This window comes from Oncorhynchus nerka, linkage group LG19, assembly GCF_034236695.1.
Source record: "Oncorhynchus nerka isolate Pitt River linkage group LG19, Oner_Uvic_2.0, whole genome shotgun sequence".
Lineage (NCBI taxonomy): Eukaryota > Metazoa > Chordata > Actinopteri > Salmoniformes > Salmonidae > Oncorhynchus > Oncorhynchus nerka.
This window is the reverse complement of record NC_088414.1, coordinates 30,261,147-30,287,517: the sequence shown is the minus strand read 5'-3', so window position 1 is coordinate 30,287,517 and position 26,371 is coordinate 30,261,147. Positions and strand designations below refer to the sequence as shown.

Below are 26,371 nucleotides of genomic sequence, written 5' to 3'. Positions count from 1 at the left end.
CAAATGTACAGTCAATAACACAACAGAAAAATCTATACACAGTGTGTGCAAATGTAGTAAGATCAGGGAGGTAAGGCAATAAATAGGCCATAGTGGTGAAATAATTACAATTGAGCAATTAAAACACTGGAGTGATAGATGTGCAGAAGATGAATGTGCAAGTAGAGATACTGGTTGCAAAGGAGCAAAAACAAAACAATATGGGGATGAGGTAGTTGGGTGGGCTATTTACAGATGGGCTGTGTACAAGTGCAATGATCAGTAAGCTGCTCTGACAGCTAATGCTTAAAGCTAGAGAGGGAGATATAACACTGAAGCTTCAGTGATTTTTGCAATTCGTTCCAGTCATTGGCAGCAGAGACCTGGAAGAAAAGGCGGCCAAGGAAGGCTTCGGGGATGACCAGTAAAATAAACCTGCTGGAGCGCGTGCTACGGGTGCGTGCTGCTATGGTGACCAGTGAGCTGAGATAAGGTGGATACCTAACAAAGACTTATAGATGACCTGGAGACAGTGGGTTTGGCGACGAATATGTAGCGAGGGCCAGCCAACAAGAGCATACAGGTCGCAGTGATGGGTAGTATATGGGGCGTTGGTGACAAAACAGATGGCACTATCATAGCAAATTGGATGCAGTCTGAGTAGAGTGTTGGAGGATATTTTGTAAATGACATGGCCGAAGTCAAGGATCGGTAGGATAGTCAATTTTACAAGGGTATGTTTGGCAGCATGAGTGAAGGAGGCTTTGTTGCGAAATAGGAAGCCGATTCTAGATTTAATTTTGGATTGGAGATGCTTAATGTGAGTCTGGAAGGATAGTTTACAGTCTAACCAGACACCTAGGTATTTGTAGTTGTCCACATATTCACAACCATCCAGAGTAGTGACGCCAGACGGGCGGGCGCTGGCAGCGATCGGTTAAAGAGCATGCATGTCACGCCCTGGTCGAAGTATTTTGTGTTTATCTTCATGTATTGGGTCAGGCCAGGGTGTGGCATGGGGTTTTTGTATTGTGGTGTGTTTTGTCTTGGGGTTTTGGTGTTGGTATTGGGATTGTAGCTTAGTGGGGTATCTAGCAAAGTCTATGGTTGTCTGGAGTGGTTCTCAATCAGAGGCAGGTGTTTATCGTTGTCTCTGATTGGGAACCATATTTAGGCAGCCATATTCTTTGAGTTTGTCGTGGGTGATTGTCCTTGTTCCATTCTTTGTTAGTTTTCACAAGTATAGGCTGTTTCGGTTTTCGTTTCGTTATTTACGTTCTTTGTTTTGTAGTGTTTGTGTTAATTCGTGTTAACGTTGCTCATTAAACATGGATCGCAATCTACACGCTGCATTTTGGTCCGACTCTCCTTCACACCTAGAAAACCGTTACAATGCATTTGGTTTTAGTTTAATTTAAGAGCAGTTGGAGGCCACAGAAGGAGTGTTGTATGGCATTGAAGCTCATCTGGATGTTTGTTAACACAGTGTCCAAAGAAGGGCCAGAAGTATACAGAATGGTGTTGTCTGTGTAGAGGTGGATCAGAGAATCACCACCAGCAAGAGCGACATCATTAATGTATACAGAGAAAAGAGTCAGCCCGAAAATTGAACCCTGTGGCACCCCCATAGAGACTGCCAGAGGTGCAGACAACAGGCCCGCCGATTTGACACACTAAACTCTATCTGATAAGTAGTTGGTGAACCAGACGGGGCAGTCATTTGAGAAACCAAGGCTGTTGAGTCTGCCGATAAGAATACGGTGATTGACAGAGTTGAAAGCCTTGGCCAGGTCGATAAAGACGGCTCCACAGTATTGTCTTTTATTTATGGCAGTTATGATATTGTTTAGGACCTTGAGCGTGGCTGCGATGAACCAATGACCAGCTAGGAAACCAGATAGCACAGCGGAGAAGGTACGGTGAGATTCGAAATGGTCGGTGATCTGTTTGTTAACTTGGCTTTCAAGACTTTAGAAAGGCAGGGCAGGATGGATATAGGTCTAACAGTTTGGGTCTAGAGTGTCTCCCCCTTTGAAGAGGGGTTGACCGCATCAGCTTTCCAATCTTTAGGGATCTCAGACGATATGAAAGAAAGAGCCGTTGCAACAATTGCAGCGGATCATTTTAGAAAGAGACGGTCCAGATTGTCTAGCCCAGCTGATTTGACAGGGGTCCAGATTGTGCAGCTCTTTCAGAACATCAGCTATCTGGATTTGGGTGAAGGAGAAATGGGGAAGGCTTGGGCAAGTTGCTGTGGGGGGGTGCAGAGCTGTTGACCAGGGTAGGGGTAGCCAGGTGGAAAGCAATGCCAGCCGTAGAAAAATGCTTAATGAAATTCTCGATTATCATAGATTTATTGGTGGTGACAGTGTTTCCTAGCCTCAGTGCGGTGGGCAGCTGGGAGGTGCTGCTCTTATTCTCCATGGACTTTACAGTGTCTTAGAACTTTTTGGAGTTTGTGCTACAGGATGCAAATTTATGTTTGAAAAAGCTAGCCTTTGCTTTCCTAACTGTCTGTGTATATTGGTTCCTAACATCCCTGAAAAGCTGCATATCGCGGGGGGCTATTCGATGCTAATGCAGTACGGCACAGGATGTTTTTGTGCTGGTCAAGGGCAGTCAGGTCTGGAGTGAACCAAGTGCAGTATCTGTTCTTAGTTCTACATTTTTTGAACGGGGCATGCTTATTTAAGATGGTGAGGAAAGCACTTAAAGAATAACCAGGCAACCTTTACTGACGGAATGAGGTCAATATCCTTCCAGGAGAGCCGGGCCAGGTCGATTAGAAAGGCCTGCTCGCTGAAGTGTTTTAGGGAGAGTTTGACAGTGATGAGGAGTGGTCGTTTGACCGTGGACCCATTACGGACGCAGGCAATGAGGCAGTGATCGCTGAGATCCTGGTTGAAGACAGCAGAGGTGTATTTAGAGGGCAGGTTGGTCAGGATGATATCTATGAGCGTGTCCGTGTTTACGGATTTAGGGTTGTGCCCGGTAGGTTCCTTGATAATATGTGTGAGAATGAGGGTATCTAGCTTAGATTGTAGGACGGCCGGGGTGTTAAGCATATCCCAGTTTAGGTCACCTAGCAGTACAAACTCTGAAGATAAATCAGTGGCAATTCATTCACATATGGTGTCCAGGGCACAGCTGGGGGCTGAGGGGGGGTCTATAACAGACGGCAACAGTGAGAGACTTATTTCTGGAGAGGTGGGTTTTTAAAAGTAGAAGCTCAAACTGTTTGGGCACATACCTGGATAGCAAGACAGAACTCTGCAGGCTGTCTCTGTAGTAGATTGCAACTCCACCCCCTTTGGCAGTTCTATCTTGGCGGAAAATGTTGTAGTTGGAGATGGAAATTTCTGAATTTCTGGTGGCCTCCCTAAGCCAGGATTCAGACATGGCTAGGACATCCGGGTTGGCGGAATTTGCTAAAGCAGTGAATTAAAAACACGTAGGGAGGAGGCTTTGGATGTTAACATGCATGAAACAAAGGCTTTTACAGTTACAGAAGTCAACAAAAGATAGCACCTGGGTAATAGGAGTGGAACTGGGGGCTACAGGGCCTGGGTTCACCTCTACAACACCAGAGGAGAGGAACAGAGGATAAGCGTACGGCTAAAGGCTATAAGAACTGGTCGTCTAGTGCATTGGGGACAGAGAATAAAAGATTTCTGGGCATGGTAGAATATATTCAGGGCATAATATACAGATAATAGTATGGTAGGATGCAAGTACAGTGGACGTAAACCTAGGCATTGAGTGACGATGAGAGAGGTTTCGTCTCTGGAGGCACCAGTTAAGCCAGGTGAGGTCTGCGCATGTGTGTGGGGTGGGACAAAAAGAGCGAAGGCATTTTGAGCAGGACTGAGGGCTCTACAGTGAAATAAAACAGTAAGAACTAGCCAAGACAGCAGTAGACAAGGCATAGACATTAGACATTAGGCATAAAGCAAACACAGGTGTTGATCAGAAGATCTAAGACAACAACGGGTAAATGGCGATGAATAGGCAGAGCGGGTTAGTGAGGTACATACAGAACCTGAGTTTGAGGCCAACAGGTAAATAAAATTAGGTACTGTGTCATTGAAACAGTCCAGGGGGCATCAGCTGTGTAGCCGAGTGATCATAGGGTCAAAAGAGCAGCAATAGATGAGTCAGGTTGATGTTCTGTAGTCACTACTACGCTAGGCGAGCAGGGGACACAGCGTTCAGAAAAGCTAGCTGGCCGGGGCTAGTAGATGGTTCTTCGGCAACATCGCAACAGAATAGCCTGTTGAGACCCCCTCGGACAGCTACGTCGGTAGATCAGTCGTGATGGATCGGCGGGGCTCCGTGTTGGCAGTAAAAGGGTCCAGGCCAATTGGCAAAATAGGTATTGTAGTTCAAGAATTGGCTGAAGGACCTCTTCGGCTAGCTGGGAGATGGGCCTAGCTCCAGGCAAACTGGTGCTTGATTCGGGACAGAGACGTTAGCCAGGAGAAGCCACTCGGATAGCAGCTAGCTAGCTGTGATGATCCGGTGTAAAGGTTCAGAGCTTGCGGTAGGAATCCAGAGATGTGGTAGAGAAAGCAGTCCGATATGCTCTGGGTTGATATTGCGCTGTGCAGACTGGCAGGAATTGTCCGAGTTAACGGTGATGACCTCTAGCAGTGACTAATTGACTACTAGCTAATTAGCTGGCTAGATTCTGAGAAAGTGTAAGAAAAATAGCAGATCCAAACCACATTGGGTGAGGAGGGTTGCAGAAGAGCATGTTCAGTTCGTAGATTGAAATTGAGATTAAAAATATATACAAAGAAAAATGATATATACACAGGATGGTACAAGACAAATAGACATCTGACTGCTACGCCATCTTGGAAAACAAAACATGGATTGTGTATGTGTGCCATTCAGAGGGTGATTGGGCAAGAGAGAAGATTGAAGTGTCTTTGAATGGGTTATAGTAGTATGTGCCAGGTGCAGCAGTTTGTGTCAAGAACTGCAATGCTGCTGGGTTTTTCACACTCAGCAGTTTCCTGTGTGTATCAAGCATGGTCCACCACCCGCCAGGCACAGTGCACGCTGACACGGTCACCAGGTGTACGGTGTTGCCTCCGACACATTGGTGGAGCTGACTTCCGGGTTAAATGGGCATTGTGTCAAAAAAAATCAGTGCGGCTTGGTTGGGTTGTGTTTCGGAGAATGCACGGCTCTCGACCTTCGCCTCCCCCAAGTCCATCCAGGAGTTGCAGAGATAAGACAAAACTACCAATTGGATACAAAAAAATAACTATGGTCCACCACCCAAAGGACATCCAGCCAACTTCACACAACTGTTGGAAGCATTGGAGTAAACATGGGCCAGGATCCCTGTGGAATGCTTTTGACACTAGACTTGACACCATCAGAAATCACACAGTGTCCTATCTGACAGATAGTCAAACCACATGCAAGAAAACCTGATCCAGGCCTATTTCCGTCAGCCTATGAATGAGAATGTAATGATCAACTGTGTCGAAGGCCTTGGAAAGGTCTACAAATAAGGCAGCACAATGGTTTTGATTATTTAAGCAATTTAACACATCTAGAACAAGCGTAGCAGCTGAAATAGTGCTATGTCCAGGTCTAAAACCAAACTGGTGTACATTTAACCTCAGCAAATAAAGAAACATCCCCTTTCAGGACTCTGTCTTTCAAAGATATTTTGTAAAAATCCAAATAAATTCACAGATCTTCATTGTAAAAGGGTTTAAACACTTTCCCATGCTTGTTCAATGAACCATAAACAATTAATGAACATGCACCTGTGGAACGGTCATTAAGACACTACCAGCTTACAGACGGTATAAAAGGTCACAGTTATGAAAACTTAGGACACCAAAGAGGCCTTTTCTACAGACTCTGAAACACACCAAAAGAAAGATGCCCAGGGTCCCTGCTCATCTGCATGAACGTGCCTTAGGCATGCTGCAAGGAGGCATGAGGACTGCAATGTGGCCAGGGCAATAAATTGCAATGTCCGTACTGTGAGATGCCTAAGACAGCGCTACAGGGAGACAGGACGGACAGCTGGTCATCCTCGCAGTGGCAGACCACGTGTAACAACACCTGCATAGGATCAGCACATCTGAACATCACACCTGCATAGGACCAGCACATCTGAACATCACACCTGCAGGACAGGTACAGGATGGTAACAACAACTGCCCAAGTTATTCCAGGAACGAACAGTCAGTGCTCAGACTGTCCGCAATAGGCTAAGAGAGGCTGGACTGAGGGATTGTAGGCCTGTTGTAATGTAGGTCCTCAACAGACATCACGGCAACGTCGTCGCCTATGGGCACAAACCTACCGTCGCTGGACCAGACAGGACTGGTAAAAAGTGCTCTTCACTGACAAGTCGCGGTTTTGTGTCACCAGGAGTGAGTGTCAGATTTGCGTTTATCGTCAAAGGAATGAGCGTTACGAGGCCTGTACTCTGGAGTGGGATCAATTGAGGTGGAGGGTCCGTCATGGTCTGGGGTGGTGTGTCACAGCATCATCGGACTGAGCTTGTCGTCACTGCAGGCAATCTCAAAGTTGTACGTTACAGGGAAGATATCCTCCTCCCTCATGTGGTACCCCTCCTGCAGGCTCATCCTGACATGACCCTCCAGCATTACAATGCCACCAACCGTACTGATCATTCTGTGTGCAGTACATGAGATGCACTGCAGTACTTAATGCAGCTGGTGGCCACACCAGATACTTTTTCCCCTCCCCTTTGTTCAGGGACACATTATTCCATTTGTTAGTCACATGTTTTGTGGAACTTGTTCAGTTTGTGCCTCAGTTGTTGAATCTAATGTTTATAGAAATATTTAAACAGGTTAAGTTTGCTGAAAATAAACAGTTGACAGTGAGAGGAAGTTGAGTTGCTGAGTTTAGAATAGAATGAGAAGTTTAAGAAAGTTCTTCGCTGAGAGTTGGCCAGGGATTTTAAAACTTGAGGCAAGATCACTACCATCCAATTTATCTAAGTCGGAAAGATCTCCGTGTAGAGGGAGGACATGCTGCTTCCCAGATCTTAGGGAGAACACCAGAAACAATTGCGAAGTTAAGAATATAGGTCAATGATTCTGCAATAAGTGGGACAGAGATGCACTTACTACATCATAGATATTAAATGGTTGAAATTCAAATGAGAATGTGTATCTGGGAGCGCATCATTCTCTAGTCTGTTTCGAGGTGGATAAAGGACTCCTACTGGAATTAGAGGAATTTCCAGAAACTTATTTCAAATATATGGCCAGTTGAGGCAATGAAATAAAGACATTTCAGCAACATGTCATTGTAAGAGCAACAATGTACACTTAGTCGCCATGACTGGCCACATGCACCATACCTCTCTGAAACAGCAATCACTACAAATACACATCTTTATAGGTATAGACAAGAAGCATAGTTTTATAAAACAAAGTCTAACAAAAAAAAACAAGTCTCACAACACATTTAATGTTAACAGTCTTGGGAATTCTATGCAAAGGACTTAAGATACATTCAACTTCATACAATGGCAAACTACTACAAACAATTACTTCAGTATAATTTGTGATTTAAAATACATGTAGTAAGTAAACAAAATGGGTATAAAGAGCTGTGGCATTTTTTTAAAGGATGTACTGTGTAACTTAATGCCTGGAGTCTTTGCATAAATAGTTTGGCAAGACTATTTAATATTGTATTGAGCAACATTAAGTTGAACACATCAGGACGTAAGAGATTAATATCAGTATACATATCAATATTACGGTCTCTTCCTCATTTTTTGTGCATAAGGGTGTGTGGGTGCGTAGGAGTGTGTGTGTTAATCACCTGTGTAACTTCTATGTCATGGTTTGTGTGCCCCCAGGTAATGCTTGCAAAGGCTACTACTTGTTCCTTGTTTTATTGGGAAAAGGATCACAAGCAGTGAGTCCTTTGGAGTATTCCATCAGTTTGTGCAGGGGACAGAAATGCATTGTTTTCCCCTCTCTGTCTTTACACCTAAGAAAGAGTAGATTAAGATTTGCAATGATTCTTCACCAGTCTTTCAGTGTTAGCTATGTGGATTGTGTGTGTGTGTACTCACTTTGTCCAGAGTGCCAGGCCACACAGAGACAGGACCACCATGGAGATGATGACCACGATGACCAGCGCACAGACAACCACAGCATCTGACACAAAGCCAGGAGGTTGCTCTATATCAAGGGAAAGGGAGATGGATTCAAATATCCATTCTTACAGGGGGGGGTGAGGCATTTGTTATGTAAAAGTGAGGCATTTGCATGGAAGAGGAACAGGCAACTCTATAAATTGTATTTAAGGATATCATTTCTGTATGGAGAAATGTTTAACCACAATGTTACCTGGGTGACAGAACCAACTACTCCAATCACTCCAGAAGCCTCTGTCAGCACAGTAGTGGTGCACCCTGGACCTGACCCGGAAGCAGTGGGCTCCATCCATTGAGAGGAAAGTGAGGGTCATCTCCCTAGTTAAATTCCTCTGCTTCTGGTGACAGGAACAGTATCAGATTTGAGGAAAACTTCAGAAAGTTTGTTCTCTAACCAATAACAATAGAATTTGCTTCTTCAAAGCGTCATCTAAGTACCTATCAATTATTCAATAATGTTATGCGTCAAAACATTAAAAGGTGTGAAAAAATATGCATGGATTAACTTCATATAGTTCATATAGCATGTCATAAATACAGGGCGCGGTAAGGGCATACCAACAACTGCTGCCCGCCTACGCCCCTCGCTGGTTTCCACCTCATACTCCAGGCAGTGGCTGGGGATACTTTCATGGGGTAAGTCCCAGCGCACCTGGAGCCTCCTGTCTAGACCAGCCTCCAGATGCACTGCCTCTATGGCTGCAGGCTTCACTGCAGAGTACACACAAAGGAGTCATGTTTTCACAAAGAAAATATGTCATCACCAGTATCGTGCACTGAGAAAAAAACAGTTACGCAAGCTTCTTGGAGGGAACGCAACACCCTGCTACACTCAACTCCCCGTGGAGTGAAAGAGGTATGTGATTGTAGGTGCGGGTAAGGATGGCAGAGAATATTAATGTTTCCTGGGAATTTATTTCCTTAACATGGTAATTGTGGGGAAAAGGGGCTGGATGGAACCAAAGAAATTAGAAGTTAGAGTCCCCTCTCCTACCTATTTTAACACCACCTGGCGCACTATCCAAAATATACGGGGTGATCCACCCAGGTCTTACCTAGTGTGCATAGACAGAGTACATACTATGGGTATATGTATGCCCGCAGGCCTCTTGCCTAAGCACTCCAAGGTGCCTTCCCCCCTGGGAACAAATGAAACAGAATAATGCAAACTTAAAGTGAACAATTTCAATAATGAAAAACACTGAGTCCTATTGGCACACATACCTCAGAAGTAGCAGCTACAAAATACTTTAAAACAAAACTGTCTCTGAACAACAACCAACACAGGACATCCAAGAAACACTCTTCCTAAATGGACACAGGCTTTTTAAGCTATGAAGGAGTGGGTAATTGCAGACAGCTGTATCCCCTAACAAGAGTGCGGGATCAGAGCTCCAATCTGCAATGGGGCCAACCAATCAGCTGTTTGGGGGTATCCATGAAGCCATTTCCTGAAATACACATATACACAAACAAACCCAAAACACAGAAACTGGGGAACGCTCACTGCAAAATCTGCAAACTCCCAGTTTGCAACAATAAAAAGCAACGCGCATCCCCAGTTAATAAAGTAGATGATATCTGTTTGGAAATGTTAACACTGATTAAAAGACGTTATGGAAAGGAACTGTATGGGCAGTTGAACAATGTTTATGGAAAATAGCAAATATCCAAACAATAGCAGTATTGCATTGAAAAGGTGAGGCATATCATGGCCTGATGTGAGTGTTACCGTGGTTCTGAACTTGCAGGGAGAAGAACGCCGACCTCAAAGCCACCTTGGGGGAGGAGCTGTTCACACATATGTTGAAAGCACTGAATTCTGGGAGAGATTCCCTGGTGAATGTGCAGCCTGTCCTGACCCCATTGGAGTGGATGTACTGAGGGCACTCCTCAGCCTGCTCCATCTCCCGATGCCTGGAGAAGCACACAGACACCCACAGAATGCAATTTAGGGCAGCATTCACAGAGATTATATTAATCCAGTGAAACCAGTCTACACAGGTGCAGACATGTAGGTAGTTTATATGGCAGGAGATATGTTATGATGTACATAATATTATGATAGGGTGACATACCAAAAGTACAGACTGTGGTTGGAGTGGGCTGGCTCCTCTAATCCCACCTCCCAGGTGCACTCCATGACCTCCTTCTGGTAGAACACACAGCCAAATCCCTGGACCCTGGAATCAACTGGACCTGGTAGGAATTCAAAAGAGATGAAGGGATTCATAGATTATCACGATGGTGCCTGTAGAGAATTCCGTCCATACAGCACTCCCCTATCATTGATCATTTCCTATATATATATAGGATAATGAGAGGAAAGAAGTCTCTCCCTCTTTCTGTCAGGTTATCGGTGTCATTTAATCCGAACCAAACAACTCCATATCTACAAAATAATATTGTCCTCCTGACCTCACCTGTGTTATTGGGTGGCAGGACAATCTTTGTGAAGGGGCTCTTTAGCTCAGTGCCGTTAGTGCAGGCTCCCCTCAGTACGGTTGAGATCCGTACCCTGACCTCCTTCTCCAGGTCAAACTGAGCACGGTACCATGTCCGTACAGTCCTGATCACCTATTCATACACAGACAATATTACATTCATGTTATTCATACCTCAGGAACTCTGGTGTAATAGCTATAGACACAGATCATATTGAAAATGTATTCATGAACACAACAGTATCATTTAATGGAAGCTAAATGCGGTTATGTCTAATCAACCACAAATCTAAACAGAGCCAAAGGATAACATTGTAGGGAAATATTCCACCATGCGCATCATCACAGGCACACCTTGATTCACCCCTCTTCCCTGTCTCCATGTCCTGGCAAACATTACTCCCCCCACATATCCGGAGACGCCAAACTACCCACAGAATGATTGGAAAGGTCCAAAACGCCCCACAACTGCTGCTCCATAAGACCTCCTCAACCCACCAAAGATATGCCTTCCATTAAGTAAGCCAATCTGGGAAGACCCACCCAATGACGACTTCAACACATATCTGACCTGGCCACAATAATGGGGGTTAATGGACCTGACAGATAAGCACCTCATCACTATCCCCACACAACATCAGTCTGGTTTCACCCACCCCAGGAAGGAGTAGTCCAACTTCAATATTTTCAGGACTGGCCCATGCGTCGCCAACCTCCACCGACGGAACATTAAAGAAAGCCCCCAATGTGCCTGTGGGGTTGAGAAAACCATGCGCCACACAAACTCAGCGGAGGCCTACTCACCCTCAACACAGCAGGACCGGAAGCAATTGCTTGGCTAAGGGACTCTGCCTTCTCTAAATAAAATACAGTGCCTTGCAAAGGTATTCATCCCCCTTGGCGTTTTTCCTATTTTGTTGCATCACAACCTGTAATTTGAATGGAGTTTTATTTGGATTTCATGTAATGGACTTACACAAAACAGTCCAAATTGGTGAAGTGAAATATAAAATTAATAAAAAAATGTAAGAAAAAATTATAATTTTTAAGAAAAGTGGTGCATGCAATATATATTCACCCCATTTGCTATGAAGCAACTAAATAAGATCTGGTGCAACCAATTACCTTCAGAAGTCACATAATTAGTTGAATAAAGTCCACCTGTGTGCAATCTAAGTTTCACATGATCTGTCAAATCTCAGTATATATACACCTGTTCTGAAAAGCCCCAGAGTCTGCAACACCACTAAGCAAGTGGCACCACCAGGCAAGTGGCACCATGAAGACCAAGGAGCTCTCCAAACAGGTCAGGGACAAAGTTGTAGAGAAGTACAGATCAGGGTTGGGCTATAAAAAAATATCAGAAACTTTGAACATCCCACGGAGCCACATTAAAACCATTATTATAAATTGGAAAGATTATGGCACCACAACAAACCTGCCAAGATGGGGCCACCCACCTAAACAATAATCCTGAAGGAGCTGTAAAGATCCACAGCGGAGATTGGAGTATCTGTCCATAGGAGCGCTTTAAGCCGTACACTCCACAGAGCTGGTGTTCGCCAAAAGGCATGTGGGAGTCTCCCCAAACATATGGAAGAAGGTACCCTGGTCAGGTGAGACTAAAATTTAGCTTTTTGGCCATCAAGGAAAAAGTTATGTCTAGCGCAAAACCCAACACCTCTCATCACTCCGAGAACACCATCCCCACAGTGAAGCATGGTGGTGGCAGCATCATGCTGTGGGGATGTTTTTCCATTGGCAGGGACTGGGAAACTTGTCAGAATTGAAGGAATGATGGATGGCACTAAATACAGAGAAATTATTGTGGGAAACCCGTTCCAGTCTTCCAGAGATTTGAGACTGGGCTTGAGGTTCACCTTCCAGCAGGACTATGACCCTAAACATACTGCTAAAGCAACACTCGAGTGGTTTAAGGGGAAACCACTCTGGGAAACCACCATTTTTGTCTTATTTCTTGTTTGTTTCACAATAAAACATATATTGCATCTTCAAGGTGGTAGGCATGTTGGATTATTACAACCCCCCCCCACCCCCCAATTTTTTTTATTTTAAATTTCAGGTTGTAAGGAAACAAAATAGGAAAAATGCCAAGGTGGGTGAATACTTTCGCAAGCCACTGTAAATGGGGAAATATTAACATTACTGGTCTTGGCAGGCTGTTTATGGATGGTGTACCACATTTTTTTATATTATTCTGTGTATAAGAACATAGTGTCCTTGGCCAGGGCCTCAGTGGCCTTAGGACACACAGTCCTGACAGACAGGCAACACTGTACAAGTGTTTCTAGAATAACCCTCCAGTGTGTCAGGTACACATTTGGCAATGTCTAGTTATGTGTCCAGTGACTTACAGTCCATCTGTTCTGGTATGTGTTGAAGTATTCCAGGTGGTATCTCATTGAGCAGTCAGTCACGTTGATCAGGCTGACAGGAGACGTCCAGTGGATGTTGAGCTGCCCAAGGTGGCCAAGGTCATCAACCCCAACGTTCTCAGGAGGATCCACTGAAAGTCAATGAGATACACAGTATTTCCAGGTCAAAGGTTGATAGAGCAAAGGCACCAAGCTTGCGGTAAGCATTAAAGGGGCAATTGGTACATACATTTCTTGACATTTAAATGATTTTTTCTTTATTTTTAGAATAATAATGAAGACATCAAAATTATGAAATAACAATTATGTAATCATGTATAATATTTTAAAAAGTGTTAAACAAATCCAAATAGATTTTAGAATCTGTAAAGTAGCCACCCTTTGCCTTGATGACAGCTTTGCACATTCTTGGCATTCTCTCAACCATATTCACTTGGAATGCTTTTACAATGGTCTGGAAGGAGTACCCACATATGCTGTTCACCCCGCTACCATCCAGAAGGCGAGGTCAGTATAGGTGCATCAAAGCTGGGACCGAGGGACTGAAAAACGGCTTCTATCGCAAGGCTATCAGACTGTTAAACAGCCATCACTAACACAGAGAGGCTGCTGCCTACATACAGACTCAAATCATTGGCCACTTAGGTGTCCCGCTAGCGAGATAATTCCCCACAACATCCGGTGAAATTGGAGAGCGCCAAATTCAAATGACAAAATTGTAATATTAAACATTCATGAACATACAAGTGTCTCATATCATTTAAAAGCTTAACTTCTTGTTAATCCAACTGCGTTGTCAGACTTCGAAAAGGCTTTACGGCGAAAGCATACCATGCGATTATCTGAGGACAGCGCCCCACCAAAATATTTTTTTTTCAACCAGCACAGGCTTCACAAAATCACAAATAGCGATTAAAGAAATCACTTACCGTTGAAGATCTTCCTCTGTTTGCAATCCCAAGGGTCCCAGCTACAACATGAATAGTTGTTTTGTTCAATAAAATCCTTCTTTATATCCAAAAAAGTCAGTTTAGTTGGTGCCATTGATTTCAGTAATCCACTCCTTCAACATACATACAAAGAATCCAAAAAGCTACCGGTAAACTTCTTCCAAACAAGTCAAACAATGTTTCTACACAATCCTCAGGTACCCTAATATGTAAATAAATAATAATATTTCATAAGGAAAGAACGGTGTTCAATAGGAAAGGAAAATAACGAAGAGCGTGCCCTCATTCACGTGTGCCAAAAGACTACTTTTCCCTTTGAAAAGTAGTACTATTACTTGTTCGTTTTTCAAGAAACAAACCTGAAACCCGGTATAAAGACTTGACATCTAGTGGAAGCTATAAGTACTGCAATCTGGGAGGGATTTTCATATATAGACCCATAGACTTGCATTGGAAAGGCTTGTGACCTCCCCAAAACAATTTCCAGATGGATTATCCTTGGGTTTTCGCCTGCCATATCAATTCTGTTATACTCACAGACATTATTTTAACAGTTTTAGAAACTTCAAAGTGTTTTCTATCGAATTCTACCAATTATATGCATATCCTAGCTTCTGAATAACAGGCAGTTTACTTTGGGCACGTTAGTCAGGCGGAAATTCAGGATACAAGTTAATAAATGGATCACTAGTCACTTTAAATAATGCCACTTTAATAATGTTTACATCTTATACCATCTATTGCATCTTGCCTATGCCTCTTGGTCATCGCTCATCCATATATTTATATGTACATATTATTATTCCATCTCTTTAGATTTGTGTGTATTAGGTAGTTGTTGTGGAATTGTTAGATTACTTGATAGATATTGATGCACTGAACTAGAAGCACAAGCATTTCGCTACACTCGCATTAACATCTGCTAACATGTGTAAAATTTGATTTGATTTGCTGAGCACTCGTTGGCTGGTTTCCTTCACTCTGAGGTCCAACTCATTCCAAACCATCTCAATTGGGTTGAGGTTGGGTGATTGTGGAGGCCAGGTCATCTGATACAGCACTTAATCAATCTCCTTCTTGGTAAAATAGCCCTTACACAGCCTGGAGGTGTGTTGGGTCATTGTCCTGTTGAAAAACAAATTATAGTCCCACTAAAGGCAAACCAGATGGGATGGCAAAGTGCTGCAGAATGCTGTGGCAGCCATGCTGGTTAAGTGTGCCATGAATTCTAAATAATTCACTGACATAGTCACCAGCAAAGCACCCCCACACCATCACACCTCCTCCTCCATGCTTCACAGTGGGAACCACACATGTGGAGATCATCCGTTCGCCTACTCTGCATCTCACAAAGACATGGCGGTTGGAACCAAAAATCTCACATTTGGACTCATCAGGCCAAAGGACAGATTTCCACCAATCTAATGTTCATTGCTCGTGTTTCTTGGCCCAAAATTTGAATTTCGACCATGAAAGCCTGATTTACACAGTCTCCTCTGAAAAGTTGACGTTGAGATGTGTCTGTTAATTGAACTCTGTGAATAATTTATTTGGGCAATCTGAGGTGCAGTTAACTCTAAAGAACGTATCCTCTGCAGCAGAGGTAACTCTGGGTCTTCCTTACCTGCTGCGGTCCTCATGTGAGCCAGTTTCATCATAGCGCTTGATGATTTTTGCGACTGCACCTTCATGTCTTAAAGTAATGATGTACTGTCACTAGCCTGCTATTCAGTGTAGTGGATGTGTGGTCCCAAATTTGGGATTACGGGGCTTTTTTCCAAGTTTAAAATTATAAACAATCAACATTGGCCATGGTGTCAATGAAGCATGATTTGTGCCGCGGTCATAACAACTCAGAACTGCGACAACTTGACTTCAGTGAGTTCAAGACAACTGGGAAGTCGGGAATAATACATTTTGAACGGTCATCCAACTCGGAATTGTTCCCAGTTGTTTTGTAAGCACCATAAATCCAGAGAATGCCAGACTTTGATGACTGAATTTGCCCATGAAGGACCACCGTGCCACCTTCCTGTTCAAGTGAGCACACTACAACAAGGTGAGTCCAGAAATGTATTGTATGCTGCTGCATAAATTATGTAATATGCCAGGGAGATATGTATACCGTAGCTAAGAAAGTGCATGTTGTGTAGTAAGCTGTTTGTAGCCCATTTGCCTCACCCTAATAATTTGGTATATTTACCCCTCTTAACTTCACCTAATGTTCTGACTTGGTGGTGCACATGTAGCCTATAACATGTTTTAGATGAATGTAATCATCGAATATTGTAAGAGCTTTTATTGTCTGCTTCTATGCCCCCTTTATTTATCCTATGGTTCTGACTTCTGTACAGGGAGAACACTGTAAGAACGGCCCATGTTCTGAATTCTTTCACTGTACATTTCAAAAGTGCTAAACAAATAATTATATTGACTACATCTGTCCGAACTCGCTCATTAATGTCTTAATCGAAATTACATATTGCCTCTTATCAGCTTGTCGTCCCCTTATGCCATAGTTTTTACATCTAAATTGTCATTAGAAATTTGTTTTAGCAAGTCAGCCATTTCAGCTATGTTTTCTTTAAAAGGCAGTAAATGAGGCTGAATGAACTGTTTCCCTGCCAATCAAGGCTCTGCTGATAGCCAGGCGTGGCAGTGGTAAGATGTAGGCCCTAACAGTTCGTGAACACTGTTTGTCTCCATTATAGTGCAATTAATGTATTGTTCAGTGTTGTGTCCTGGCAACCCATCATGATGCACACCTGGCAACCCTCATGGCGCACACCTGGACTTCTTCACTACCCTGATTACTTCTCCTTTATCTAGCACTCATTAGCATCATTCTTCAGACAGTATTGGTTCCATTTTCATGTCCAGACGCTTCTCTTGTTTTGTAATGCTCCATGTTCATTATTATTCAACTCACCATTTGCACCTGATTCCTGAATCCCTGCGTCTACGTTCCAGAATACTGCCTCAGAAATGATGGAGAAACAGGGTCATCTACTCCACCAACACCATGACCAGCTGGCTCTCCATGACCATGAAGGAGTTCCTTCGCATTTTCCACCGCCTCAACACCACCAGCAAGGTTCTCCATACCTCTGACGGAGGGCCTCTTAACACGGGTCGTCACAGTAAGCCAGTCCCACAACCTACCTATCCGTCCGCCCAGGTCAACGATGCCTGATTTTCCCTTCGGGAGATGTATGATAGTACTCCATTGAAAGGCTTCCTACTCCCGTGCTCCCTCTCTTTCGCCTATCAGAAGGGAGCCCCCACCACCGAGAGGTCCAAGGTTGCCATGGTAATTTCCCTGCTGACTTGACGGGCATTGGAGTGGGCTACGGCGGTCTGGGAGAGAGGAGAGGATGAGTTAGGTTCCTATGAGTGGTGCATGGCTCTGTTCAGGGCAGTCTTTGACCATCCTCCAGAGGGCAGAAAGGGAGGTGAGCTACCTTTTCCACTCCAGCAGCGTGCCCAGACCGCTGTGGAGTACATCCTCATCTTTCAGACTGTGGCAGCCTCCAGTGAATGGAATGAGCCGGCACTCCGCACTCTATTCCGCAGTGGACAGCGCGAGGAGGTCCAGAAGGAGTTGGCATGTCGAGATGACAACCTATCCTTGGATGCTCTCATCTCGACTGCCATCCATCTGGATAGCATCAGTGTCCACCTCACCATTCGCCTCCCTCCTTTGGCTGTCCTGAGGCAGAGCCTGAACCCATGGAGGTGGGGGCCACGCATCTCTCCGCGGCATCGCCGGACAGAGCTGGGGCTCTGCGCCTATTGTGGCCAAGAGGGACACCAGCTTCATTGGTGCCCGGTGTGTCCTAACCTGGGGTGCACTAGAGCAGAGGGGCGTCCCGTGACCTTCTGTCTCCCAGTGTAGGCATGAGTATTCCATCATCACTTTCCGCCAAATCCTTTCTGGTGTCAATTTCACTGGCTGGCTATCCCACATGGATCTCCCCTTTCTGATGGATTTACCACTATTCTGGTTGTTGTTGACAGATTCTCAAAATGATTCCTCTCTCTGGTCTACCTACCGCTCTCTAGTTCGCTGAGGCACTATTCCAGCAAGTCTTCTGGCACTATGACCTTCCGGAGGACGTTGGTTCCGACCGTGGTCCTCAATTCACATTTCGGGTCTGGAAAGCCTTCATGAAGAAGCTGGGGGCCACGGTTAGCCTCACATCTGGGTACTGGCCTCAGTCTAACACGCAGGTGGAGAGGACCAACCAAGAGCTGGGGAGGTTCCTAAGGAGTCACTGCCAGGACCGGCAGGGGGAGTGGGCTCGGTTCTGTCCCTGGGCAGAATACGCCCAGAACTCACTTCGTCACTCCTCCACTGGGCTGACTCCCTTCCAGTGCATCCTGGGATATCAACTGGCCTTGGCTACGTGGACTCCGAGCCAGACCGAGGCCTCTGCAGTTGACGAGTGGTTCTTGCTTGCAGAGGATTTGTGAAATGCCACCCACGTAAGGCTCCAGCACACTGTCCACCATCAGAAGGATTAGGCGGATGGCCACCACAGTAAGTTTCCCATGTTTCATCCTGGTGATCGCGTCTAGCTCTCCACCAGGAACCTCCTACTCCACCTGCCCTGCCGGTTTCTGCGTACTCCACACAGGGAAGGAATCGGGCCCATTCCCCCTGCCGGTCCTGGCAATGGCTCCTCAGGAACCTCCCCAGCTCCTGGTTCATCCTCTCCACCTGCCCGTTAGACTGAGGCCTGTACCTGGAAGTGAGGCTGACCGTGACCCCAAGCTTCTCCATACCTGTGATGTGAATTGGGGTCCACGGTCGGAGACGATGTCCTCTGGTAGACCATAATGCCGGAAGACTTGCTGGAACAGTGCCTCGGCGACCTGTAGAGCAGTAGGGAGACCAGAGAGAAACGACAGGATTTGGAGAATATATCCACAACAATGAAAATGGTGGTGAAATTGTCAGTGGAGGGGAGATCAGTGACAAAGTCAATGAATGGATGAGATCAGGGACGCTGGAAGGAGTTTCCCTGCTGGAGCGTGCCGAGGGGACTTAGTTTGGGCACACACAGAACAGGAGTTGACGTAGCTAATAACGTCCTGCGCCAAGGTGTGCCACCAATACCTTTTGGAGAGCGATTGTATAGTACGGGTGATCCCAGGATGTCCAGCGACGAGAGATGTGTTTGCCCAGGTCAATAGCCGCTCCCTTATCCCCATGGGAACATAGGTGCGCTCATGAGGACAGGTAGAGGGTGCGGGTTCCCTCTCCAGAGCCTGTCAAATATCCACATCTACGTTGCAGACCACAGGGGCTATGACTCGAGAAGGAACAGGAAAACAGGTCCTCCGGCATTTGGGTGACCAGTCCGTGATTCTCATCCTCGACCATGAGATGGTGGGGTTATGGCGTTGCAGCCATGGGAGGCCGAGAATGATCTGGTGAGCTGGTGCCCTAATGATGAAGAAGGGAATGTTTTCCTGATGAATGGGCTCCACTGTGAGGATTTTTTACCTTTATTTAACTAGGCAAGTGAGTTAAGAACAAATTCTTATTTTCAATGACGGCTTAGGAACAGTGGTTTAACTGCCTGTTCGGGGGCAGAATGACAGATTTGTACCTTGTCAGCTCGGGGATTTAAACTTGCAACCTTTCGGTTACTAGTCCAACACTCTAACCACTGGGCTACCCTGCCGCCCCTATGGTTAGTGGTGTGGTGATGTATGTGTGATGGTTCTGGATCCTAGTGGCTTATTATCAACGGCTTGAACCAGAAACAAAGAGGAGAGCGGGTATGAGGTGATGTTCAGAGACGAGGCAAGGGTCTGGTCAATAAAGTTCCCCGCAGCACCGGAATCCACTAGCGCTGTAGAAACAGAGGGACAGCCAGCTAGTGTGATCAACACTAAAAAGTGTTTGGCAGAAAATGATGAAGATGGGATACTCACACCTGCCCCAGGAGATGGAAGATCACATGACCGTCCCTCTGCTCTCGTGGATCCCGAGTTGGGACGTACCGGACATTGCCTGAAGCTGGTGCCCCCTTGACCACAATAGAGACAGAGCCCCAGCTGTCTCCGTCTACATCGGATGCTGCTACTGTCCAGAAGGTGAGCGCGTACTGGGCAGTGGTCTGGTCATCCTGCTGTAGTTGGAGTAGGCGCTCACCCCTCTCTCTGCCCTCCGGTGGATGATCAAAGATAAATCTGAACAGAGCCATGAACCCCTCATACGAAGCCAGCTCCTCCTCTCCTCTCTCCCAGATGCCTGCCGTCAGCAGAGAAATAATCGTGGCAACCTTGGACCTCTTTGTGATGGGGAATCCCATCTGGTGCGCAGAATAGAGGGAGCACTGGAATAGGAAGCCACAGCATTTAGATAAAATTCCGTCATATTTATCCCGGAGGGACAAATGGGCATCGCTGACCTGGGCAGACAGCTGAATGGACTGGTGTGTTTGCTCGCTGGGTCGACTGGTGGCAGAGTATCCTACGCTAGAAGAAGGCAACGCTACTCAGGTATGTTTGATACTCAGTCTCAACCTTTAAGTCTTTACTGAAGACTCATCTCTTCAGTAGGTCATATGATTGAGTGTAGTCTGGCCCAGGAGTGTGAAGGTGAACGGAAAGGCTTTGGAGCAACGAACCGCCCTTGCTGTCTCTGCCTGGCCGGTTCCCCTCTCTCCACTGGGATTCTCTGCCTCTAACCCTATTTCACTGGCTTACTGGTGCTCTTCCATGCTGTCCCTAGGAGGGGTGCGTCACTTGAATGGGTTGAGTCGCTGACGTGGTCTTCCTGTCTGGGTTGGCGCCCCCCCTTTGGGTTGTGCCGTGGCGGAGATCTTTGTGGGCTATACTTGGCCTTGTCTCAGGATGGTAAGTTGGTGGTTGAAGGTATCCCTCTAGTGGTGTGGGGGCTGTGCTTTGGCAAAGTGGGTGGGGTTATATCCTGCCTGTTTGGCCCTGTCCTGGGGTATCATCGGATGGGGCCACAGTGTCTCCTGACCCCTCCTGACCCCTCCTGTCTTCCTGTCTCAGCCTCCAGTATTTATGCTGCAGTAGTTTATGTGTCGGGGGCTAGGGTCAGTCATTATCTGGAGTATTTCTCCTGTCTTATCCGGTGTCCTGAGTGAATTTAAGTATGCTCTCTCTAATTCTCTCTTTCTTTCTTTCTCTCTCTCGGAAGACCTGAGCCCTAGGACCATGCCTCAGGACTACCTGGCTACAATGCCACTTAATATAATGTTTACATACCCTACATTACTCATCTCATATGTATATATATATATGCTGTACTCATTTAAACTGCTGCATCTTGCTGCATCTACTGCATCTTGCCATCTTTATGTAATACATGTATTACTAGCCACTAAACTATGCCACTTTATGTTTATATACCCTACATTACTCATCTCATATGTATATACTGTACTCTATATCATCTACTGCATCTTGCCTATGCCGCTCTGTACCATCACTCATTCATATATCTTTATGTACATGTTCTTTATCCCTTTACACTTGTGTGTATAAGGTAGCAGTTGTGGAATTGTTAGGTTAGATTACTTGTTGGTTATTACTGCATTGTCAGAACTAGAAGCACAAGCATTTCGCTACACTCACATTAACATCTGTTAACCATGTGTATGTGACAAATACAATTTGATTTGATTTGCTGTCTGTCACCTTGATTATTCAAAATTCTCTCAACCTGTGCGCCTACATTGTAAAGTTTCATTCACAGGCTAAGTTGTAGCAACCTCATGATGGGTATAGGAAAATGTGAGTATCATGTAGTAGGCTAAATCTATCGATGTTACATTGAGCTGGGTGAATGGAATATGAATGACAGTCATCCAATATGCTGTAATATAAATAAGGTAATGTTCATTAAAAAAAAGTATCATCTTCCCTCATCTTAAACAACACCGACCGCACCGCCACTGATTTATTGCCACAGGGGCCCACCTCTTGCCTTCAGAAAGCATTTATACCCCTTGACTTATTGCACATTTTGTTGTGTTACAGCCTGAACTCAATATTGATCAAAAAAATAATAATAATAATTCACCCATCTACGCACAAGTGAAAACATGTTTTTAGAAATGTTTGCAAATTTATTGAAAATAAAATACATAAATATCTGATTTACATAGGTTTTCACACTCCTGAGTCAATACTTTGTAGAAGCACCTTTGGCAGCAATTACAGTGGTGAGTCTTACCCAGAAAGTCTCCAAGAGCTTTCCACACCTGGACATTTGCCCATTATTCTTTTCAAGATTCTTCAAGCTCTGTCAAATTGATGTATTGATACACCATCCAAAGTGTAATTAATAACTTCACCATGCTCAAAGGAATATTAAATGTCTTTTTTTTTCTTTTTTCCCCATCTACCAATAGGTGCCCTTCTTTGCGAGCGGTTGGAAATCTTCCCTGGTCTTTGTGGTTGAAACTGTGTTTGAAATTCACTGCTCGACTGAGGGACCTTAGATAATTGTATGTTTGGGGTAAAGAGATGAGGTAGTCATTCAAAAATCACGTTAAACACTATTATTGCACACAGAGTGAGTCCATGTAACTTATTAAGCAAATGTTTACTCCTGAACTTATTTAGGCTTGCCTTAACAAAGGGGTTGAATACTTTTTGACTCAAGTTGTTTCAGCTTTTCATTTTTAATTCATTTGTAAACATTTTTAATAACATAATTCCAATTTGGCACTGTGGGGTATTGTGTGTAGGCCAGTGGAAAAAACATATACATTTAATTCATTGTAAATTCAGGCTGTAACACAACAAAATGTGGAAAAAGTCAAGGGGGTGTGAAAACTTTCTGAAGATATTGCAGATAACGGGAGGAGTTGATACTCAAAGTAAAGTACATGGGAGGGATCTGAAATAATCTAGTAAATGTCTGTTAAAAAAGAGTCTGCATGGAGGGATTCTGCCTCACATCCATGACCTTCACAACTATTTATTTGGGACCAGCTTTTGTTTTAGATCAATCTGATGTAGAATGGAAATCCGCCTGTCATTACAAGTTAGTACAGTAAGACAGTGATGAATGAATAGAAAAATACACCTGTAGAAACTAACCTGTCATTACTTGTGGCTTGATGCACTGACTCCAGTCAGATATAAGCATTAATATGGCTGTCAGCCACCACCCTTTTCTACTCTTCAGCATTCTCTTAACTGGCCCCTGGAACATCATGAGAATTCAATTGTACCATTTATTATTGATAAATCAATCACATATATCTTATCATGAATTATACTCTCAGCAAACACCAGTATAGTACAGTACAGTAAAGTATGGAATCTGAAGGGTATGGAATGATCCTGATAAACACAATATTATGCAGATGAAAACAAAAACATGCATTATTTAAAATAAATGTGTAATTGTCTTGATATAAACCTCAGGTACAGTGCCTTCAGAAAGTATTCATAACCCTTGACTTATTCCACATTTTGTTGAGGGATTCAAATGGATTTCATTGTAATTTGTCAACCATCTACACAAAATACTCTAATGTCAAAGTGGAAGAAATCTCCTTTACTTTCTGAAGGCACTGTACCTTTTAAGTCTTAATGTGGAGAAAATACATTGTTGACATGCACAAGTTATAATCTATTGTACTGAATGCCATTGACTTCTCTATAGAATATCAATATAAATATAAATATACTGTTATTAATGTACAAAGTAAATGTTTTCAAGCATGTACAGTAGAGAATGCATACACTATACAGTGAACGTATGCTTTTAAATTAAAGCATGTACTGTAGAGAATGCATACACTATACAGTGAACGTATGCTTTTAAATTAAAGCATGTACAGTAGAGAATGCATACACTATACAGTGAACGTATGCTTTTAAATTAAAGCATGTACAGTAGAGAATGCATACACTATACAGTGAACGTATGCTTTTAAATTAAAGCATGTACAGTAGAGAATGCATACACTATACAGTGAACGTATGCTTTTAAATTAAAGCATGTACAGTAGAGAATGCATACACTATACAGTGAACGTATGCTTTTAAATTAAAGCATGTACAGTAGAGAATGCATACACTATACAGTGAACGTATGCTTTTAAATTAAAGCATGTACTGTAGAGAATGCATACACTATACAGTGAACGTATGCTTTTAAATTAAAGCATGTACTGTAGAGAATGCATACACTATACAGTGAACGTATGCTTTTAAATTAAAGCATGTACAGTAGAGAATGCATACACTATACAGTGAACGTATGCTTTTAAATTAAAGCATGTACTGTAGAGAATGCATACACTATACAGTGAACGTATGCTTTTAAATTAAAGCATGTACAGTAGAGAATGCATACACTATACAGTGAACGTATGCTTTTAAATTAAAGCATGTACTGTAGAGAATGCATACACTATACAGTGAACGTATGCTTTTAAATTAAAGCATGTACAGTAGAGAATGCATACACTATACAGTGAACGTATGCTTTTAAATTAAAGCATGTACAGTAGAGAATGCATACACTATACAGTGAACGTATGCTTTTAAATTAAAGCATGTACTGTAGAGAATGCATACACTATACAGTGAACGTATGCTTTTAAATTAAAGCATGTACTGTAGAGAATGCATACACTATACAGTGAACGTATGCTTTTAAATTAAAGCATGTACAGTAGAGAATGCATACACTATACAGTGAACGTATGCTTTTAAATTAAAGCATGTACAGTAGAGAATGCATACACTATACAGTGAACGTATGCTTTTAAATTAAAGCATGTACAGTAGAGAATGCATACACTATACAGTGAACGTATGCTTTTAAATTAAAGCATGTACAGTAGAGAATGCATACACTATACAGTGAACGTATGCTTTTAAATTAAAGCATGTACTGTAGAGAATGCATACACTATACAGTGAACATATGCTTTTAAATTAAAGCATGTGCTGTAGAGAATGCATACACTATACAGTGAACGTATGCTTTTAAATTAAAGCATGTACAGTAGAGAATGCATACACTACAGTGAACGTATGCTTTTAAATTAAAGCATGTACAGTAGAGAATGCATACACTATACAGTGAACATATGCTTTAAATTAAAGCATGTACTGTAGAGAATGCATACACTATACAGTGAACGTATGCTTTTAAATTAAAGCATGTACAGTAGAGAATGCATACACTATACAGTGAATATATGCTTTTAAATTAAAGCATGTGCTGTAGAGAATGCATACACTATACAGTGAACGTATGCTTTTAAATTAAAGCATGTGCTGTAGAGAATGCATACACTATACAGTGAACGTATGCTTTTAAATTAAAGCATGTGTTTACAAAGGCAACCCACAACTTGTATGTTTGCTTTATATCAACAGTTTAGCAGAATATAAAAATGCTATAATTTGGATCCAATACAGAGAGAACCGAGAAGATAAAAGTGCATAGCCACAGACAAGGAGTACTTACTGTGAATTAAGTGAGAGAGCTCCTGTGTAGATGTTTGAGGGCTGTGCGAAGTGCCTGCTTTTATATTCTCTGGTGAACTACAGCGCAGCAGAAGCAGCAGGGAAAGACTACAGTATGTCTCAGGGGTCATGTATTGATGTCTCAGGGTCATGTACTGTACTCTGTAGGTCTGGATACTCTACAAAACAAGGAAGCTCATATTTAGTGTGAATCTGCAGTTTTATCAGATTCCTGATGAACAGATGTATAAATAGAATGTGAAAGTGAGTGTGGTCATGGATGTGGTTCTGTGGAAGGGGAGTCAAATATGCTGTTGCTCTGACCTGGATGGGTGGGGGTTGCAGGCTGAAGGTCTCTCATACTAACGGATGTTTTGTTTCCCTTTTCCCTTTTCCCAGGAATCATATATATATATATACACACACTCTAAGTGGCGATATCAAAAATATACAGAATACAGTCAAAGTTTGGACACATTTACTCATTCAAGGGTTTTTCTTTATTTGTACTATTTTCTACATTGTAGAATAATAGTGAAGACATCAAAACTACGAAATAACACATATGGAATTATGTAGTATCCAAAAAAAGTGTTAAATTAAAAAATATATAGATGTATATTTGAGATTCTTCAAAGTAGCCACCATTTTCCTTGATGACAGCTTTGCACGCGCTTGGCATTCTCTCAACCAGCTTCATGAGGTATGAGGTCACCTGGAATGCATTTCAAATAACAGGTATGTCTTGTTAAAAGTTCATATGTGGAATTTATTTGATTCTTAATGCATTTGATCAATCAGTTGTGTTGTGACAAGGTAGGGGTAGTTTACAGAAGATAGCCCTAGTCCATATTATGGCAAGAACAGCTAAAATAAGCAAAGAGAAACGACAGTCCATCATTACTTTAAGACATGAAGGTCAGTCAATGCGGAACATTTCAAGAA

The 26,371-nt window shown here is 43.4% G+C and overlaps 1 pseudogene; it reads right to left on the bottom strand.

Annotated features, from left to right (window-relative positions):
* Window positions 1–7,433: 7,433 nt before the first annotated feature.
* Window positions 7,434–25,610, bottom strand: LOC115101368 (interleukin-13 receptor subunit alpha-2-like; annotated as a pseudogene).
* Window positions 25,611–26,371: the final 761 nt, after the last annotated feature.